The sequence below is a fragment of the Delphinapterus leucas genome, chromosome 7 (genome assembly GCF_059928025.1).
Source record: "Delphinapterus leucas isolate spDelLeu-1000000601 "Yukka" chromosome 7, BTC_Dleu_Yukka2, whole genome shotgun sequence".
Lineage (NCBI taxonomy): Eukaryota > Metazoa > Chordata > Mammalia > Artiodactyla > Monodontidae > Delphinapterus > Delphinapterus leucas.
Window position 1 is genome coordinate 16,887,240 of NC_143135.1, and position 16,668 is coordinate 16,903,907.

General features: G+C 40.7%; 1 long non-coding RNA gene across 2 annotated transcripts in view; it reads left to right on the forward strand.

Annotated features, from left to right (window-relative positions):
• The first annotated feature begins 2,116 nt into the window (after window positions 1-2,116).
• Window positions 2,117-16,668, forward strand: part of LOC111184073 (uncharacterized) — a 198,699-nt gene continuing 184,147 nt past the window's right edge. The window contains exon 1 of one of the 2 annotated variants that reach the window (XR_016393796.1): window positions 2,117-5,675. This is a non-coding gene — a long non-coding RNA (uncharacterized LOC111184073). Of the gene's footprint in view, window positions 5,676-7,284; window positions 16,423-16,668 lie in introns of those variants that run through there. The other variant, XR_016393797.1, reaches the window with a different exon arrangement.

The window sequence follows — 16,668 nt, forward strand, 5'->3', positions numbered from 1 at the left end:
TCCAAGGAGAAACACACCAAGACACATATTAGTCAAACTATTAAAAATTAAATACAAAGAAAACATATTAAAAGCAGCAAGGGAAAAATAGCAAATAACACACAAGGGAATCCCCATAAGGTTAACAGCTGATCCTTCAGCAGAAACTGCAAGCCAGAAGGGAGTGGCAGGACATATTTAAAGTGATGAAGGAGAAAAACTACAACCAAGATTACTCTACCCAGCAAGGATCTCATTCAGATTTGATGGAGAAATTAAAACCTTTACAGAAAAGCAAAAGCTGAGAGAGTTCAGCACCACCAAACCAGCTTTACAACAAATGCTAAAGGAGCTTCTCTAGGCAAGAAACACAAGAGAAGGAAAAGACCTACAATAACAAACCCAAAACAATTAAGAAAATGATAATAGGAACATACATATAGATAATTACCTTAAATGTAGATGGATTAAATGCTCCCACCAAAAGACACAGACTGGCTGAATGGATACAAAAACAAGACCCATATATATGCTGTCTACAAGAGACCCACTTCAGAGCTAGTAGACTTTAAAATAAAGACTGTTACAAGAGACAAAGAAGGACACTACATAATGATCAAGGGATCAACCCAAGAAGAAGATATAACAATTGTAAATATTTATGCACCCAACATAGGAGCACCTCAATACATAAGGCAAATGCTCACAGCCATAAAAGGGGAAATCGACAGTAACACAATAATAGTAGGGGACTTTAACACCCCACTTTCACCAATGGACAGATCATCCAAAATGAAAATAAATAAGGAAACACAAGCTTTAAATGATACATTAAACAAGATGGACTTAATTGATATTTATAGGACATTCCATCCAAAATCAACAGAATACACATTTTTCTCAAGTGCTCATGGAACATTCTCCAGGATAGATCATATCTTGGGTCACAAATGAAGCCTTGGTAAATTTAAGAAAATTGAAATCATACCAAGTATCTTTTCCGACCACAACGCTCTGAGACTAGATATCAATTACAGGAAAAGATCTGTAAAAAATACAAACACATGGAGGCTGAACAATACGCTACTTAATAGCGAAGTGATCACTGAAGAAATCAAAGAGGAAATCAAAAAATACCTAGAAACAAATGACAATGGAGACACGACGACCCAAAACCTATGGGATGCAGCAAAAGCAGTTCTAAGAGGGAAGTTTATAGCAATACAATCGTACCTTAAGAAACAGGAAACATCTCAAATAAACAACCTAACCTTGCACCTAAAGCAATTAGAGAAAGAAGAACCAAAACACCCCAAAGTTAGCAGAAGGAAAGAAATCATAAAGATTAGGTCAGAAATAAATGAAAAAGAAATAAAGGAAACGATAGCAAAGATCAATAAAACTAAAAGCTGGTTCTTTGAGAAGATAAACAAAATAGATAAACCATTAGCCAGACTCACCAAGAAAAAAAGGGAGAACACTCAGAATGTATTGTGCTGTTTCTGTCACTCCATATTGATGTTCTTTATTTTTAAAAACTACTGCATATAATTCCATAATTTGGATACAGCATAGCTTAATTATCCGTTTTCCTACTTACGGATAATTAGTCTCTAATATTTTGTATTACTACAATGGTATAATAAATGCTTTTATTCATATCTTCTTTAGAAGTGGATATAAGCATTTAAGATTTTAATCAATACTGCTAAATTGCTCTCCAAGGTGGCTGTACACATTTTGTGTGATGGTACCCGTTTCCCCACAGCCTCACTAATGCTTAATATTGAATATAATCACACTTAAATACTTTTTGCCAATCTAATAGGTAAAAAACATATATCATCATGTTTCAATTTGCATTTCCACATTCACAAGATTAAATATCTTTTTATATTTTTATTAACCATTCATAATTCCTCTTTTATGATTTATCTGTCGTATATTTGCCCATTTTTCTATTGTATTGTTTTTATTGTTGATTTCTAGGGGTCCTTTGTATAGCCTAGACATTAATCTCCTATTATGTATACTATAATAAACTGTATACAGTTTATTTTATACCTATAAGCTATGTTTATTTTGTGTTTCATCATGCAGAAGTTTTAAATTTCAATCTACTCAGATAATCTTTTTCTAAAAGGATTTTTTTGTCTTTAAGAGAGTTTTTCAACTTCAAGGACATAATATATTCACCCATAATTTCTTTTATTATTATGGATTTGTTTCTTACATTTAGATCTTTAATCCACCCGAAAACTTTACCTAATTTTCACATCTCATTCACTAAATTATTTCATGTAGCTATTCCCTCACTATTACTGCATGTTGTACATATCTCCCTTTACACAATAGGCAGACTTCTGAGCAGATAAGCGCATATTATTCGGGTCAGTTGAGTAACTTTTAAAATGATGTACAAAGAATGCAGGTGGTTCATTTTCTGTCATGTGAAGGTATTTTATAAAGTGAGCACCCTAGCTCCGAATTTCTTTTGCATGAATCCCTATCTTCATGTACTGTGGTTGGTTTCTTTTTAGTTAGGTCTGGCTGCAAGTCCGAGTGGTTTTAATAAATGTTTGCTGAGTTGATTTGAATGTGTTCTGTTTCAGGCAGCTTTAAATCATTGACTCTTCTGTGTTTCACTTTTTCTTCTTTCTTCTACCCATTTCAAGTATCTGATTAATTTAAAAAAGGAAAAAAAATCAGAAATAAGGCTCCGCAAGATCATAAAATACAGGCCTTGCCTTTCAGGGAGGCAAAATCATACACAGTAGGATTTCAGAATCGACCCAACATCATTCCCATTTTCCAAATGCTGTGTCTGCTGATGCCTGGAATTCCTTTAACAGAGGACAACATATTGCATTGCCCAGCTGGAGGGGAGTTAAAGTGCACATTATCCTGAGAGAGCCAGTTCATCAAATTGAGTTCTTAGTGAGGTGTTACTGTTTCTTTGCTGGAAATGGATGTGAATTCAATGTGGAAGAGAGAAATGACAACCTGAAAGAGGGGAGACCTTGGCGAAGGGGCCAAGGTCTTTGTTTCTTTATCTTTAAAATGGAGATAATTATAGAATCTACCTCGTAGCATGATTGTGAGGACTAAATAAGATAATGCTTGCCCGGAACCATAGCACAGTGCCTGGGACATAATTAACTATCAGACAGAAGTTAGCTACTATCATTTTTAAGAAATGTAGCAGGTATCTTTTGTGGTACATGTATGATTGTCCCTCCATCTGTGTAGTTCTGATGAGGCTGACCCAGGTGGGACACAAGTGACCGAGGCCTGGCCAATCAGAGTATTCCATTCCCTTAGACACATTGTTGGGTCAGGGACCCAAGTTAGTCTAATGAGCACCGGCTCTAAGATTTTAACGGGAACTATTGGGAAGGAAGCACTCTTTTTGCCTGGTGTTGCTAATCTGGTAGAGTGAAAGCCTGGAGCTGTTGGCTTACCCTTGCTTAAGAAGAGCCTGCTTTATAATAAACCAACACAGGAGGAAGCAGAGCTGAAAGACACATTTCTGCTGGCGCTGTGTGAGTCCTAGATCCAGGCATACCTGAAGCAGGAAACCTCTGGGCTTCTTTGTAACAGGAGGCTATACATTTCCTTTTTTGCTAAGCCAATCTGAGTTGAGTTTTTGTCATAGAAAATGTTAAGGTTGCTGTCCTTTATTCCTGTGAGAGTTCAAGTAAATTGATTTGAAGCAAGCATGGATCTTTTTAAACCACATCTGTATGCAAATTCCCTGCCAAATGTAAGCCCGTGTCTTCCATTTCTGCAAGGGTGGCTGCCGTGCTTCTGGGGCGGTTGGTTGGAAAAAAGAGTGTTAAATGAAACTGGATTCTTGTGGCTTTCTAATATCTGCTCATTTACCTAGAACATAAGACTCCTCCTTGGCAGGGAAATCACAAAAGTAGAAACAGCAGGGATTTTCTTAAAGCATAGTACTGTGCAGTTCCCAATTAATTCACTGCCTAACCACCCACTGTCCATTAGGAAATGCTTTTATTAACATATAGCACCTCAGGACTTCTTGAAGGTGTTAGGGCTTAAAAGTGATTCATGAGAAAAAGAATGAGGGGAAAACCTTCATTTAAAAAAAAAACACCCTACCTTAATTTAAAGTACCCACACAGTGAGTTAGCATGGGACACCCAGGTTGCATTAATACATGTCAGAAAGCAGGTGCCTTTACACTGAAGGCTCAGAAGTTGGCTCATTCCCAGACTTCTATAGTACACCACAGGAAGCCCAAACCTTGAAAAAATGTAAATTGAGGCCTTGATGTTGCTCCCAAGAATAAATTTTGGGTTAAGGGCAGCTAAATCTGATGACGGTAGCTTTTGTGCTAACAGACTCCAAATACTCTAGAACTCCATTTACTTCTCCCAGTCTTCATCCTTGTCCTTAGGTATACGTGATGATTTCTGTATGTCAGATGTATTGTGTTTCTCCAGGTGTGTGTGTGTGTGTGTGTGTGTGAATTCAGCTGAGATAGAAATGTCCCTGATCTTCCCCTGCCTCTCCCCTTAGATTGGTAAGAACCTTGCCCTCTCTGTTCCTTAACGTGTTGTGTGTACCACATCATATTATCATTATGCTTGATATTCACCAGATTTCAATTGCTTTTCAGCAAAATTTCCCTGGGATTGTATCTTCCATGAATGTAGGGGTTGCATCTGTTTTGTTTAACCATGAGTCCCTAGACCTTGATTCAGTGCCTGAACCAGAGTAAGGTTTTAGGAAGCATGAAAGAGATTGTTTCTTGATGCTAGGTGTCATCCTAGCCCTTCTGAGTTTTCCCTTGTATTAGAGAGTGTAAGCCTAGGAACTGGACTCCCTTATCCACAGGATTCTAGTTAGATTCCATCAGTGAGTGGCCCTCATGTGAGATTTGACAGGTGGAAGAGAAAAGAAGCCAGTATTCCTCTGGTGACACCTGTGGACAGGTCTGTGGGCATTGGAAATGGCAGGGGTGACGTTTTGCCCATAACTTTTGAGCATTCTCTTGAGAATCACCTACTTTGGTGCTGTAGGTAGCCAAGACTACAGGTAATAGCTTCCTTATGATCCTGCACTTCTGGATTTGCTGAAAGCAGCCTTCCCTGCACTTTATTCCTGCAACCTTTGAATGGTTATGCAAGTGTCTGTTTTTCTGTAGTAATGCGCTTCCTACTTTAAATACCTATAGTAATTGTTTTTTGTCTGATTAAACACCGATTGATAAGATGACAGTTGATTGCCTGACCTTAAACTTTGTGGCATGTGGTTTTAATCTTCTAATTTGAATTATTTATATTGAAAAATGTGTATATTACTAGCCAGTGAGTGTATCTCGTGGACAGACCAGCATCCACATCTTAGACTGGCTTTGTTGTAAACTGGTGGTGGTCTTATACACAATAGCTCTAATAAAGAGACGAAATTTTGTTTCTTGGTGAGGTATTGTCCCCAGTTGAAAAGCAATAGCCCCTGCCTGAAAGTGGAAGTGGAATATAACTAGTTCTAAGAAAATGAGAGTTATGTACTGTTCAATTTTGACTGTACAACAAACAATTTAAAAATCTGAGTGGCTTACAACAACAAGCATTTATTTTCTTGTTCCCAGGTCTGCAGGTTGGCTGTAACTGTGCTGGGCTCAGCTGCGAACTGGCTGGGCTTGGCTGCATCTTTTGAGCTGGGTTCAGGTCAGTTCTGCATGTTTCTTCATTTTCTTTGGACTAGCAGCTCTCCTACGCAGGTTCTTCTCATGACAAATCACAGGAGCATCATAGCTCAGGGCAAAACAGGAAAGACATTTAGAGCTGCTGTTCACATCATGTCTGCTCACATTCCATTTGCCAAAGCAAGTTATATGACCAACCACACCATCAACCCATGGTTGGAAGCATCACACAGGCTCCTAGCCAAAACGGAGAGCTTTTAGGATAAATTATAATAGAATGCTCAGTCAAGTCATGGCTTCAATCTGTAATATGGACTCAATCATCTAATGCTTTATAGAGGAAAAAGAATAAGCAACTCAACTTTCTGGGTAAAAGATACTTGTCAAGTGAAATTTAACACTAGGGTGAAGGTGGGGTGTGAGGAGAATCAGAAAATTCTCAATAAAAATGTGATTTGGAAGGTATTCAGATGCCAGGGTCCTCTGCATCATTGTGTTCCTAGTGCCTGGACCATAATGTATATTACATAAATATTTGTTGGGAAGTGAATTATTGAACTAATGGTATTGGTTGACTAATAGGCTGTGTTGAGAAGGGTTCTGATGTATAGACTTGTGGTTGATTAGTGATGTCTGCTTAGAGGAGGGTCCAGAGGAGGGACATGTATTTACCATTGCTGCATAACTCTACTTTTCCTTAGATCAGATGGATCTCTTTCAGCTTTAACTCTGTGACTGAGATTCCTTGAAGGAAAAGACTCAAGTTCATCTATGAATACGCCACAAAACCTAAAAAAGAGGAGGGACGCAGAGTTTCTCAATGCCATGAGTGGTTCAGCATGTGTTTTTTTGAAGTCAGGTCAGGATTTAGCATCAGCAGACACTTCAGGGCCCCCATCCATAGTCCCTCAGCACTTTCCATTTCCTTGCACTTTTAGGATGCTGTATTACATGATATAATGCATGCTAAGTTCTTAGCATCAGAAATGCTTGCTATTATTATTAGCTGTTTTATGATAATTGCAGTCATTTATTGCTGGAAAGATGAAATGGATTTACAGATCTACTGATGAGTAGAAAGAGTAGAAAAGTACTGTGGTACAAAAAGATTGCAGATCTTCAAGGGATGGTACCAGTCCTCAGCCTTCCCCTTGAAGTCTCTGATAATAGTTATATGCTTTAAGCAAAAAACAGAACAAAATAAAATCAAAACAGAAGAATGTATTCTTTTGAATGTCTGGTTTAGCCTAGGAACTAAAAACAGGCTCACTTAATCGCTGTGGTAACATTTTCTGGCCTCCTCTCTCTTTCTTGTTCCTTTTCTCCCTCTCCTCCCACTTAACATTGGCTGAAGAAAACAGAAGTGGAGAAATTCTCCCCCAAGTATTGTCAAACATGCCAACCAGAAAGGAGAGACTGCCAGGTCCCAGGAGCTGGGTGGCAGTTTGTAAGCACCAGTTGCATCAAGGCACATGTGATGTCGCTGGAAGCCAGGCATGCTCAGAGAAGGCCAGTTTGATGTGTTATCCAATTCATAGGCATGAATGCCTGGCCTGCTGAGTCTGGTTTTCCTCTATCGACACTTGAGAGCAAAGCACAGAAATCAAAGTGCCTACCGTGGTGATATCAGCCAGATGTTTGCAGAGTTGTCTCCCTTAATGGGAAGCTAATGGTGGCAGGAAGGAAACTTCTCAGGAATCCTCTTGGTATAAAGTATGGTGCTTGGTGGGAGCCTGATAGACTTGGGTACAAATTTGGCTCCACTGGTCCATAGCTATCTGACATTGGTTGATTTACTAAACCACACTGAGCCTCTGTTGCCTTGCTGGTGAAACGGGGACAACATTGCCTTTCTTATGAGGTTATTGTAAGAGTCATGTTATTTCTTGCTTATAACTCTCCAGTGGTTTCTCACAGAATTTAGAATAAAATTCCAACTCTTTATCCTGGATTAAGTATTTCTCTGTGATCTGGCCACTGCCTACCTTTTTGACATTATTACCTACCACTCCCCTCTTGCCCAGCATGGTCTGAACACCCTAGTCTTCTTTTTCTTCCTCCAACATGTCAGACTTCTTCCAGGTTTTCAAGGCCTTTGTACCTGCTGTTCCCTCTGCCTGGAGTGCTCTTGCTCGCAGTTTTTGCGTGCTGCGTTCTCACCAAACATGTCTTAGCTCAGTTCACCACCTCCACCACCGTCATCACCATTATTATCATCGCCACCAGCCCCATCACCATCATCATCATTATTAACATTTAGTAAGTACTTACCATGTGCTCAGAACTATTCTTTAGCATTATATGTGTCCTGACTCATTTAATCTTCACATCAACTTTCTGAGGTGGGTTAAATTATTATCTCCACTTAACAAATGAGGGAACTGAGGCACTGCAAAGTCTAGTAACTTGTTCAAGTTTACACAGCTAATACAGAGCTGGTATATGAATCTAAACAAATACCAGGAGCTAGTATTTAATCATTGTGTCTCTCTAGCCACTCAAATTTAAGAAGCCATCTAGTCATCTTCTTGAACTTCACCCAGTTTCAATTCTTTGCACAGCAATTATTTCTAATTTTTTCTTATCTGTTTAACTTGTTGATTTGTTTATTATGTATTTTGTTATTTATGTAGTCATGAAAATGAGGTAGACTGTTTTGTTCACTTCTTTATCGCCAGTGACATGAAAAAAGCCTGGCACTTAAGGTGTGTTCAATAAATATTGGTTGAATGAATGTGTGAATGTTGTGATTCTAATTTCAGGTCTGAGCTTGGAAAATAACAGGCTTTTAATACATGTTACTTTCTGTCATCCCCATGGCCTCCATTATGGTTGAAAGGGCTCCATTTTGACTATGATGGGGCGCCCAATTTTTCAGTACCCCATTTTCTTTCCTGTGGCTTATTAGGATTCCCTATGGGAATAGGCCATGACCCGCTCAGGCACTGAATGCCCTCTTGGGTCCCATTTCTCCCATCCTCCAAATCAGTAACTTTAATATGTAGCCTATCTTTAGGTTTAGACTCTGGAGAAATCTAAAGTAGCTCTTAATCAGGAAAGGCTCAGATATACTTGTGTATTTTGACAAGCTCAAGCTCCTTGTGTGAATTTTAGCGCCCTGCATAAAGTGACGTGAATCAGAAGATAGAATCCCTGTTTGTTTTGTACCTCAGGTGCAGAGGGTGGACAGGACTGTTCTTCAGCACTGTATGTATGCTAACATACATCATTGTCATTGACCATACAAAGCCTCTCTCGTTTTTATTTAATTTATCCATTTCCTTTCAACTTTTTTCCAAACTCTCATTTCCTTTCCTGCTCATAGACAACCATTCTAATGTTTTTAATGTACGTATTGATACTTTTGTACGTGATCTTGTAAAGTGTGCTTTCTTGTTTTATATTTTTGTATTATTAATTTATATAAATGGTATTGTATGACATATCCTTCTGTTCCTGCCTTTTTTCCCAGTCTATATTATGTTGTAACATTCATTTCTGTGTAGCTACCTGTGCATCTAGTCCAGTGCTTCTGACTGCTGCAGAGACCCCTGTGGTGTGTACCCAACACATTCTAATGAGACTCCCGGGGATAAACCGTTCCTGTCCGGGGTCTCCTCACAGTGCACTGGGACACCAGAGATCTCTTCATCTTATCCTTGCCTTCCTTTTGTTCTTCTGCATCCTTCTTTTCTCACCATTCCACCTCACCCCAACTCAGCTTTATCAGTGCCATGCCCCCACCTTGCCCACCGATTTTCAGCACCTAGACTACAGGTTGCAGCTAAATATTGATAGCATACTCATGTATTTATTCATTTAACAAATATTTATTCATTTTATACTATGTACCAGGGCACTATTCTAGGAAATGGTGATTTAGCAGTGAACAAGACAGTCAAGTTTCCTATTTCCATGGAGTTTAGGCTTTAGAGGAGGGAGACAAGCAATAAATGATTGTACAGATAAGTAACATGTTTTCAGAGAACACCCCCTTTAAGAGATGAATTTGATCTGAATTCCAAATGACAAGAAATAGTCACGCAACCACCTGGGGCCTGAGGGGATCTGGAAACTGGAACAGCAAGTGCAAATGCCACATGGTGGGCAGAAGCTTGATCTGTTCAAGAAACAGCAAGAAGATTATTGCAGCTAGAGGAGAGTGGGGGAGGGGGAGAGTGGGAAGAGACGAGGCTGGAGAGACTAGGCCAGGTAAGACAGGACATGGTGAGAAGGGTGACTTTATTCTAAGTGCAGTGGGAAACCTATGGAAGATTTAAAGCGGGTATTATAGTATTTGCAATATGTAGATGATATCCCTCTTCCCTCTCACTCTAGTAGATCTTGGAGGTGGGAGGGTTCTAGTTTGGTTTCTGCATGGGCACTGGGGGCTTTCTTACTCTGGGCCATCCTTCCCAGGGAAGGATGCAGTTGTCTCTGGCATAGGTACTAAACTATATGTGCCCTGTGTCATGACCCTGGGCTTGTTAGAACTATACCATGCCGTGCACCATTCAAAACTGATGGCCCTGAACGTCTTTGTCTCGTATACGTTTGAATCGGGAGTCAGCCTCAGAATCCACCCAGAGTATACACTGAAGACAATGGCTGTTTCCCTAGAACCCAGAGCTTTTCCTTGGGGTGTACCCCCAGCCTGTCACCAGAAGATGATGAATACTGCCTGAGCAGGAAGATTCAGGGGCAGATGTATAGAGGTCTGTTTGTCCACATCTCATAGCTGTCTCAGGCTGAAGTTTCTCTTGTTTAGTCAGTTGAGCTCAAGTTTTAAATCACTAGATAATTCACCAAATATTCTAAATATTTTCTTCTGGGGGTAACACCCTACGTCTACAGCTGTGTAAGCCTTAGCATTCACCTTTAACTGGGCCCCAAAGCTACCTTTTTATTTTTTTTATTTATTTATTTTTTTGGCTGCGTTGGGTCTTTGTTGCTCCACGCATGCTTTCTCTAGTTGTGGCGAGCAGGGGCTACTCTTCGTTGCAGTGGGCAGGCTTCTCACTGCGGTGACTTCTCTTGTTGCGGAGCATGGGCTCTGGGCCTGCGGGCTTCAGTAGTTGTGGCTCGCGGGCTCTAGAGCACGGGCTCAGTAGTTGTGGTGAATGGGCTTAGTTGCTCCACGGCATGTGGGAACTTCCCGGCCCAGGGCTCGAACCCTTGTCTCCTGCATTGGCAGGCGGATTCTTAACCCCTGCGCCACCAGGGAAGGAAGCCCCAAAGCTGCTTTTAAGATTATGCTGCAAGTTGTGCGGACGTGGTGGGTTCTCTCCTCACTGGTGTGCGCACGCTAGCCCACTTCTCCTGATGTCAGCTGTCCTACATCAGTGCTGTAGACCCCACACTTCCCTGTTTTCAGCCTTGGAATAGCCAGTCCTCTAGTTTGTTTCTCTCCACCATAGTGTTCAAGTGGTTAATGGCTCGTAAACAAGGAATGAGCTTTCAGTGTACATTTAAAGGAGTCCTTGGTGAGTAATCCTTTGTGTTGTGAATAATTACCCAATAATTTACCTCCTTACAAGTATGGATTTGGAGTTTTTATTAAAGAATGTCCTTGTAGCAGTATTAAGGGGAATTAAATGAGTGTTTTTAGAAACCATTTGACTAGGGGGAGAGGAATAAAAAGGGTAATCAAGGTGAGCGAAGTGAGATCATCAGCTGTATAAAACTGTTTGTAGGGGAAGTCTTTTGTGAACCTAAAGGAATGACTGTCTTGTAGTATTTGGGGGGAAAATATTGAGAAGTAGATTTTTAACTAGAAAAACTCACACCATGCACATATAGCTGCCCCCCACATTTGTGAAACAGAAACCTAGTTGTACGAACGGTTAAGTCAAACTTCCAAAATGCTTTACGTATGAGTACATTCAGGACCAGCTACATGATTTGTGGGGGGCCCAGTGCAAACTGAAAATGCAAGGTCTCTTGTTTATATTCAGAATTTCAAGCAATGACAGTGTAGCTTTAAACCAAGCATGGGTCCTCCTATGAGTGGGACCCTGTGTAGGGCACATGCCCATGAAGTTGGCCCTAAGCACAGTTGCTTTTACTGGCAATTTGTAACAGATGCACTCAGTGTGAAGAGGTGAAAAGACTATGGACTCCGCAAAGATAAACCTGGGTTTTAATCATAAGTATCTGCAATTTAATAATGTAGTGGCCAATGGCAAGTCACATGACCTCTGAGCTTCATTGGAGGTGTTACTCTTTAGCTTTCAGTATTCCTGAAAGGATAAGTAATGCTTTACTACAGTGCCTTGCAAGGACAAAGCGTGCAATATATACTGGCTATGATGGTGATTGGACACGTGAGTTAAAAAGCTGAAACGCTTTAGTGATTACCATCTTTGTTTTCCAGTGCCTGTTCCTTCGACAGATCTTATGACATTTATAGATTTCAAGCTTCTATTTAAGACCAATTCTAGGGACACTAATAGAACCACTGCTACTTATAGAGGAAGTGGGAGTGGGATTAAAAAGTTGAATATGAGACTTTCCTCTTCTTGAGATGCTTGTAATCTAGTGAATGGGATAAGACAAGAATACAAGTGGCTGTACTGTAATGTAGAGTAAGATAAGAAGTATTGGAGAGTTACTTGACCCAAGTACTGAAGATATGTAAAGAAAAATGAAGCCAAATATAGCTAGAGAATAGCTGCAAGGTTGAGGTGGCTGCTTTATTGCTGCAGAAGATGAAATTGGTAAAGCTGAAGGAACAAGTGCTGCTACAAATTGAACTAGGCTCCACTCTTTTTGTGAGGAGTAAGCCATGTGGGGTGAACTATGATTTGGGGGGTAAACTATGGTTTTTGTGGCCCCAGTGAACTATGCCTCATAGTATTCATGTACTTATGTGGATCCCTCCCTTTGAATCTGGATGACCTTGTGACCTGCTAGACTCATAAAATATGACAAAAGTGACAGTGTTCTAGTTTAAGCCCAAGCCTAAAGAAATCCAGGTAGCTTTTACTTTTGTACACTTGGGGACCTTGAACAACAGTTCTGGAGAGATCATCTGGAGAGACCACAAAGAGAGCCTGAGAATCTTGGAGGAGAGCTAAGGAGCCCAGCCAATAGTGAGAACTGTGACTCAGATATATGACCTTAGTGAAGCTGTTGCAACCAGTCTCCAGATGTTTGAGCCATCCTAGCTGAGGTGCTAGATATGTCAAGAGACCATCTAGAATACCGTGTGGAGCAGAGATGGGCAAACCCTACTGTTCCTTGTCTGAGTTCCTGACCCATAGAATGGTGAAATATAATAAGAGAGTTGTTTTAAGTCACTAAGCTTTGGGATAGTTTGCTTTATAGCAATAAAGAATTGAAACAAAAATTGGTGCCCAAACGTAGTCTGCTGCTGTAACAAAAAGTGTAAAACATGGAGCACTGGCTTTGGCAATGGGTGGTGGCAGGGAACAGAAAGCACTACAGAAGACTGGAGTGGGGACTGGAAGAGTGGTGAAAATTACTGCTGGAGGCTGGGGAATATGAGACTGGTATTACATATTGGCAGAACAGTTGGCCAAACTGTTGCCTTGGTCACATGGAAGACAGAATGAGTATCTAATAAGTTTATGGATTTGGTAAGGAGATATCCAGGCAGAATGTGGAAAGTGCCAAGTGGCTCCTTTTAACTGCCTATCATAAAGTAAAAGGAAGATCACGATGAGCTAAAGAAAGAACTTTTAAGTTTTCAAACAGAATTTAGAGAAAGTGTGAGGAAGTTAGAACTTCCTGGGTTTGCAAATAAAACTATTTCTCCTTCCCAGCTTCCACAGCCTGCAAAAGTTAAAAAAAAAAAAAAATTACATACAATGCTTTTTGCATTCACTTTAAATTGATGACCACAGATCTTAAATGGACACTCAACACTACCAGCTAATCCTAATATAATTTCCTAACCCACTCTTTTTCCCAGTCAGCAAGAATATTTCATAACTCCTCTTCTATCTTCAATTCTCTAGCACCCCTCCTCCATCACTGACAACTTTATTTCAGACCTTATAGAGAAAAAAAGTTGCAATTAAATAAAAATGAATTCACCTACCTGGCACTAACTCTTGTTAACCTCCTGCATCTATATCCACACATTTTGCCTTTCCTCCTAACAAGAAGTGTCTCTGCTCTTGTCCAAAGCCAATCCCTCCACTTGTGCATTGGTTCACCCTCCTCTTATTTACTTAAGGATTTTGGTCCTGCAACGATCTCTATCTTGTCTAGCAAACCCCACCTACTCTACTGGATTATTTCCACTGGCATTTAAGCATGTCTTTGGGTGTTTTTTAATAAATTTATTTATTTATATTTTTGGCTGCACTGAGTCTTTGTTGCTGCGCACGGGCTTTCTCTAGTTGCAGTGAGTGGGGGCTACTCTTCGTTGTGGTGTGCGGGCTTCTCATTGTGGTAGCTTCTCTTGTTGCGGAGCACAGGCTCTAGGCGTGCGGGCTTCAGTGGTTGTGGCACATGGGCTCAGTTGTTGTGGCTCGCGGGCTCTAGAGCGCAGGCTTAGTAGTTGTGGTGCGCAGGCTTCATTGCTCTATGGTGTGTGGGATCTTTCTGGACCAGGCCTCGAACCCGTGTCCCCTGCATTGGCAGGCAGATTCTTTTTTTTTAACATCTTTATTGGAGTATAATTGCTTTACATTGTTGTGTTAGTTTCTGCTGTATAACAAAGTGAATCAGCTATACGTATACGTATATCCCCATATCCCCTCCCTCTTGCGTCTCCCTCCCACCCTCCCTATCCCACCCCTCTAGGTGGTCACAAAGCACCAAGCTGGTCTCCCTGTGCTATGTGGCTGCTTCCCACTAGCCATCTGTTTTACATTTGGTTATGTATATATGTCCATGCCACTCTCTCACTTCGTCCCAGCTTACCCTTCCTGGCAGGTGGATTCTTAACCACTGCACCACCAGGGAAGTCCCCAAGCGTGTCTTAGTATGGCTTTAAAACATCTTCCCTTGACCCCCTATTTTTCCTAAGTTTCACAAGTGCTAATCTTATTTATCTGTTCTCTCTCATAGAAAAACTTCTTGAATGAGTTGTTAAAAGTCACCCTCTCTACTTTTTCACTTTCCATTCTCTTCCTAACTCTTTCTAAAGAACTTTTATGTTCACGCCATTGAAATTATTCTTATCTAGGTCCCCAATGACCCACATCTTGCCCAAGCCAGTGATGACTTCTGTCCTTATCTTACAGGATCTCAGCAGGCTTTGACACATTGACTACTCCTTCTTTTGATTTGACACTGTCTTTTCTAGGCTATTATAATGCAAACTTTATGTAATTGTCCTCTCACATACTGGTCACTCCTCGTCAGCCTGTTTTACTGACTCATCCTCTTTAACCAGACCTCTGAATGTGGGAGAAGCTCTTCTCTTCTTTACTGACGTCTTTACCCTGGCTTATAACTCTGAGTACCATTCATCTACTGATGACCCTTAAAGACTAACCTTTTTTTTCTTTTAGCAGGGGAGGGGAGCAGAATTCAGATTTATATATCCAGCAACTGTCCTGAATTCTCCACCTGGATATCTAATAAATACCTCAAAAATAGGGCCAGAATAGGAATATCGATCCTTGCCTCCTCCATCCACTCTTTTCCATGTCAAGAAATGGTGTCACTATCCAGGAATTCACACGGTCGACACATGATACCCAGACATTTCACATGTTCTCTTCAAATGCTTCTAATTGTTCTAGTCTGCATTTTTCGTCATCTAGGCTGTGTTCATTATTAGTGACTCATCACTATTGCTCATCTGGCGAGTGTTTTGACTTTCATTGCCTTCCATTTTGGATTAGTCTAGAATGGAAAATCAAGAGTAATTTGTGTCACTGAAATGACATGAATAATCTCTTGGGGAGACAGAATAGCAGCACTCTTCTGAAATTAGGCCACTAAGTAATCCTCTTCCGATTACCAGCACCATGAGCTCATTAGTGACCACATGGTGTCAGGACCTTGATTTCCTCTCTTAGAGGCCCGAAGACAGGCAGACTCAATCACTGCAACACCAGCAAGGACTCCACTGCAGAGAGAAGTCATGATGATACTGCTGTCAGTGTCCAAAGAAGAGCAGCTTAGTTCTAATTGTCTCTTTTCTCATTCCCAGAATCTGAGGACAGAAGAGACTTGATTAGAATGACTGTATGCCCTATTTTTAAAATAGGCATGTTTAATAGATCATCTGTAGCTATGATCATCTAGGATTTGGTTATGTACTCTTCCAGGGAAAATCGCATATGTAGGCCAATCAGAATGTGAATTCTTTCGCATTCACACTGCAGTTCACATAAAGGATGTCCCCTGGCCAGACTAGCCACTGGGGTCACTGATCACTGATCGCTTTAGATTAGAAGGTACAAATGTTTTCCTTGTTCCCAGGTTTTTAATTCCACATCCTTTCTTCTTTGTACCTCACTACCAATCACACTATAGTTATGTTGGACAGTCTGTGGTAAACAGAATGCTCTGGAGAGAAATGAGGAAACGTCCAGCAGTGGGGAATTAGAAAATTATCTCCCTGTTCATTGTGTGTCACATATGATGTTTCCTTTTCAGCTGGAGTCATCTGGCAATTAAATTCTGTGCCGTTCTTGAGTAATGGGAGAAGGTCGCGGGGAATGTGTGGAAGTCTCTAGCAACATGTGTCCCTGGGGTCCCCACGCGCACATCTTACCTGAGGTTGACTTCTCCATTGTCATCAGTCTCATCTTTTTGGTCTCTTATCCTTCCAGCTTCATTAGAAGGTGAGCTGACTCCTCAAAGGCAGGCTCCGGGCCTTCTTTCTTTGTGTGTTCCTAGTGCCTCGTACAGAGTAGTCATTAAGGAAGTTTGACTGAATTAATGAAAAAGAGAAAAAAAAAAGAAAGAGAAAGAAAAAAAGCAAGCAAGCAAGCAAGCTAATTTATACATGAAAAAATACAAAGGCAGTTACCGCATCCCTTTTGGGAGCCAGCTACTCTGGTAGAGTGGTGTCTTGTGGATATCCCAGG